We start from the raw sequence: 5,462 nt of genomic DNA, 5'->3' as shown, positions 1-5,462 counted from the left end.
GGTACAATCATTCTGATTGTTTGTCCAAATTTTCATGTACGATTGTGAATTATAACTTTAACTTATAAGAATCGATGATTTAATCTTCTGTGTATAAGCTAAACTCTATACAACAAATCATCTGCTATATAAGTTAAGGATACATATAATATAATAATTTATTTAATGCAATAATTTATGGGAAAACTATCTTCTCTCTTACCAAAAACTTCAGATAATATGACTTAATAGACCCCCTCCCTCCCCCTCCCCCCCCACCGTTTCCAAGTTCCAAGTATCCTAACAAGCCATAATTTTTTGTAGTGAAGCAAACCAACCAAGTTTTGAAATTCTTCAACTTCCTAAACCTCGAACGACTCCGATTTTAGGCACAATGACGCCGTTCTTGTTTTATTAAATGTGAATGTATTACAGATAACAAAGAGCAATTCACAGTGAAAGATTAGATGCAGTGCCATTATCTAGATCTCTTGAATACTATGTGCCTATGTTATATGATGTTGATTGACAAAACCAAGCTGAAGTGACAGAAACTAAGAGGGGCTGCAAATAATTAAACTGCTCTTATTAGCACTCTTGATGATATTTCTATGAATTTTCAGCATAATTATCTACACAATAAATGACCATATACTTTATGCGTTAACTTTTATCATTTATGCGTCTTGTAGAACAGGTTTTGTGTTCGTATCAGTTAACTGAGGGTTTTTACTTTTTGGAATTGAGCAGATGTAATGGAGATATCATTGTTAAATGTTCCTCTCAACAACATCTCCCCATGTTTCCATTTTTCATCAAGTAAAAGCATAAAGAATATACTAGCTCAGAGGTATTATTGTAAGAGGATCTACTGAATATTTTAAAGTCGAATCTTGAGGCCATTGTTGGTGAAGCACCTTTCTGTGAGATGCTTCAGAAAGCATTTGCTGGACTAGCTTAATTTGTTGATTATGACTAGATAGTCCATTTTTTCCTTGTCATAATCAGCAAAGTGAATGATAATGGGATGACGGGCACTAATAAATATTATGGTTACATTTAAGGTATGTTAGTACTTTGGGAAATTATATTTATATTGTTGATGTGTTGATGATCTATAGGTCATGCAAGCTGAACCGCTGATTGTAAAAGTTTGAACATGCAGCCTTGAAATTCTCGAGCTACTTAAATCTTCCCATCAATGCCTTACTGCTGATACAACTTTGACATCTCTTGAGGTAGGAGCCAAAAACAGATGATCCCTGATCTTCTTTTCCCTTCTATGTGCTCTATTCCGACCCCAGTTGTACTGTTCCTCTCTGCTCTTTGTTAGTTAGAATTGTCATCCTTACATATGGGAATTTCCCTTGTTGAGAGTGTTTTATATTTGGATTGCAGCACTGTATACTAAAAATTCAGTCTGTGCATTATGAACTGATGTCCATGACTATCACAAAGGTTATTTCAGCTCAAATGGAAGGCTTTGGAGCAAACTGAGGAAACTCTGTGAAAATAGTGGAATGCCTAGGATTAAAGTCGAACCAAGAGCTTTTGATTGAGCTTGTGGCCCTTAAACAATTGAAGGAGAACTTTAAAAAAATGAAAAAGACTGAGGAAGTTGAATATATTGAGCAAATTATAGCTCTTGTTTCCCATATGCATGACTCTTCATGACAATGAAATAGTCTTAGACCCGAATGCCTGTGCCGATACCTCCTAATTTTTGTTGCCCCTCTCACTGTAGTTACTGACTGTTGGGTTCATAGTATATGAAAGAAGTGTGAATGGAAAAATGGAGAGTAAAATAGTGGAGGGAAGGAGACACTAAAATGAAAAGTGTACTCTCAAATTAGAAAGTTTACTCTTTCTCCCACATTGGTGGAAGTAGAGAACTTGGAAGTGTTTGTAATCAAGAACACTTGCTCCACATGGTAAGTAAGGCAAGAAATAAAAAATGTCTCGTGTCGTCGTCGCTCGCTCGGCTTCGGCTTTGGCAAATGATTGAGCGATGAGATTTAGGAAAAATTTTCTAATACTCTATTTATATAATTACATGCAGTAACAGTTGCAATGTTTCGAACAGAACTGATGTTTCAGTTGCACTATTTCAAGTAACAGTTACAGTAACAGAACTGATGTTTCAGTTGCACTATTTCAAGTGAACTGATGCACTGCTTCATGAACTGATATGAATTTTCAGAAAGAGGTGCAACCGAACTGATGTTTCAGTTGCACTATTTCAAGTGAACTGATGCACTGCTTCATGAACTGATATGAATTTTCAGAAAGAGGTGCAACCTTTAAAGTGAACCATTGCCTCTTTTCAGAAGAGGCATGTTATGGCTATATAAACCTGCTTTCATTCACAGGTTTAGAGACAAAAAATTTCAGAATAAAAATATTTTCTTGACTTTAAAAAAAATATTTTGTGTGATCACTCAAAACGTTCAGTGAGTTCGAAGATATTCCAATTGTTTGAGGTACCGCTACAGTTGGTTTGTTTGGCCATTTTATCGAGAAAATTCCACAACCTTGGGTACAGTGAGGGGAATTATTTCCTTAAGGAAACTCCTTGAATTCGGACAACTTGGCCAGTTCTGCTTCATCTTTATTTCTGAAAACAAAATACACCTCTTATAAAGATCACTTTGATCTTAGGTTGAGGGTATTTTTTGTACTTCACTGTGTTCTTGTTGTTAAACTTGAACTACTTGAAGTGGTTGTTTCTAGTATACAGATTCTTGTACCCGTAGAAGGAAGAATAACACTGACCAACCTTGTAATTATTGCTTCTAGACAAACTTATGAGTGAGATTTTATAAGAAAATGGATTGGTATCGGTCTTACTGTGTGTCCTAAGACAAGGCAAACGCTGGAGCACACAAATCTCATTCCTAATAGCATTGTTAAGGTATTTATTGCAAATCAGTGTGAAATAGACAATGTAAAGCTGCCTGATCTGATGAAATCTCTAAGATTGAACCAGCCATATTCACTTCTAGCACATGCGGATTCTGGAGTGCCAAGGGATACCCAGGGTTTTCCACTTCTGAGGGGCAATCACTCTTGTCGCTCGATTTTGATCGCTCTTTAAGCTCTCTAAGAAAGAGTTTGATTTTATCAAGTATGAACCAAAGAGAAGAATCATATCCATCCCATACCTATTCTTCATTGGATGATTCTTTAACTGGAATTGTTAGTAATATGCTTGCTTTGGATGTTGGAAGGCTATCTATCAAGACTACTGGAGAATGGATAGCCCACTTTGGAGAGAAACTCCATGGTCATAGTATGTTAGCAGCCGATAAACACTCCCTTGTACATCATAATCAAACAACCTAGCACACTATCTAATTCAAACTTTCTACCTACAATTCCCGGTGATAAAAATGCAGAGTTACCAAGGTTAGCAGGGGTTGCAACTGATGCTTAAGGGGGAAGAACCCCAACCTGCTGCTCTATATCTGTTCTACAAAGGGAGCCAGAATTCCCATCTATGCTGGAGATAAGAGTTCAAAAATAATCCATCTGGCGTAGACCTTCTAGGAGGTTTTCTAGAATGGTTTCTTCTGCTACGACTGTAAAAAGGGCTGATATTTTGGAACTGAAGGAGCAAGTTAGGGAACAAAATCAGGATGTGCAATGAGATTCCACAACTGAACTCTGATTACTTGCCAAGCATAATATGGATGATTATGTTGTAATGGCAAACTGTGGCTCCATCAACTTAATAGTCAACTTACTTAATTCAGAAGACGTGAAAGTACAGGAAAATATTGTTACCACACTTCTCAACTTATCAATTAATGACAACAACAAGTGTTCAATTACAATTACTAATGCAATCGAATCTCTGATTCATGTCCTCCATACTGGGAGTGTTGAGGCCTAAGAAAACTCTATTGCTACACTGTTTAGATTTCCTGGGATTGAGGATAACAAGATGAATATAGAGAAATCTGTGGCTATCAAACCTCTTATTAATTTATTTGAAAATAGAAATTCTAGGGGTAAGAATGACGCAACAACATTTTTTTTTAACTTGTCAATACTTCATGAAAACAAGGGTCGCATTATGCAGGCTGGTGCTGTAAAAGTTTCTCATTAAATTAATGGAGCCTGCTGCTAGGATGGTTGATAAGGCCATGACTATTTTATCAAATCTCACAACCATTCACAAGCAGAGGCAGAGCCAGGATTTCAATGAAGGGGTTCCATATTCAAAGAAAACTTAGGATTTCAACTAAGGGGGCTCCATATTCAAAGAAAACTTAGTCGAAAGGGGTTCAACACCTACTATAACCACATAAAAATAATTTTAATCATGTATAAATAGTATATTTTTCTGTTAAAGGGGGTTCGATCGAACCCCCGAACAGAAGGCTGGCTCCGCCCCTGTTCACGAGGGAAGAGCAAAAACTAGTCACAAATGAGGGATTCCTATTCTGATTGAGGTTGTTTAGCTTGGTTCTGCAGGCGGTAAGGAGAATGCAGTAGTTGATTTGTTGTGATTATGCAATAAGAATAGTAGGTTCTTAAATATGGGTCTCCAGGAAGGAGTCATACCTCCTTTAGTTGCAATGTCACAGTCTGGAACCCTATTAGCTAGAGAAAAGGTACGTGGCTTTGCAGAAGTCTCGCACTTTCTTTCTATTCTAATCCAAATATCCTAAATTATACATGTGGGTATATGCAGGCTCAGGGATTTCTTAGCTACTTCAGAAACCAACGACATGGTAATGCAGGGAACAGATGAGCTAAACATTGGATAGTGAATTGCATATTTTTCTCACGATAACGATTAAATGATGCGTTAAACTTGATATTCAGAGTTATTTATGTAGAGGATTCGACTAATTAAAATATTCTTATACTTGTGATCTGTCTTGAGGCTCTTATTAATCCAGTATTTCATTAACTTTATATGTATGTGAATTTGCCTTTTTACCTGTACCAAGTGTCTGATTGTATCAGCTTGGATGAAGAAGTATAGTAAAATGGGCCAAGTAACATGGGACTTTAAGCTAAAAGTGACAAAAGAGTTTGAACATGAGGTGTAGGTGGGTCAAGTCTTAATAATTGAGTGTAGGTGACAATTACTTTATTATAGATTAAGAAAGTTGGGTAAGTTTGAGAATAGCCTACAAGTTTTAAAATTTACACTTTGATCCAAATATTTACCAAATATAACGAGAAACAGAGGGAAAAAGGGCGTGTTTCTTTCTCTTCTCATCCATTGTTGTTTTCTCTCTCTTAGCAATTTTTATTGTTCATTGTTGTTGCTGGTTCATTCATCATCTTCTACTTCATTTTCTTCTTATTGACCATTGTTGTTGTTGTTGCTACCGCTACTTCTGCTATTTGACCAATTTCTTAGGTCAAATTTTGTTTCATACATCACTTCTACCTTGGCATTACTTCACAAGAGACTTTGGTAAGTCAAATTATGATTTTAGTTGAATTTATCATCTGGGTAACTGTTA

The 5,462-nt window shown here is 36.4% G+C and overlaps 1 long non-coding RNA gene and 1 pseudogene across 1 annotated transcript; both read left to right on the top strand.

Moving 5' to 3' along the window:
* The first annotated feature begins 246 nt into the window (after positions 1 to 246).
* On the top strand, positions 247 to 2,341 carry LOC107849077. The gene is made up of 3 exons (XR_007047870.1): positions 247 to 1,043; positions 1,145 to 1,217; positions 1,378 to 2,341. It is a non-coding gene; the product is annotated as an uncharacterized LOC107849077 (long non-coding RNA).
* Positions 2,342 to 2,805: 464 nt separating this feature from the next.
* On the top strand, positions 2,806 to 5,251 carry LOC124885285 (annotated as a pseudogene).
* The last annotated feature ends 211 nt before the right edge of the window (positions 5,252 to 5,462 follow it).

This window comes from Capsicum annuum, chromosome 12 (assembly GCF_002878395.1).
Source record: "Capsicum annuum cultivar UCD-10X-F1 chromosome 12, UCD10Xv1.1, whole genome shotgun sequence".
Classification (NCBI taxonomy): domain Eukaryota; kingdom Viridiplantae; phylum Streptophyta; class Magnoliopsida; order Solanales; family Solanaceae; genus Capsicum; species Capsicum annuum.
Note: the sequence above shows the minus strand (reverse complement) of the source record. Positions and strands in the feature narration are given on the sequence as shown.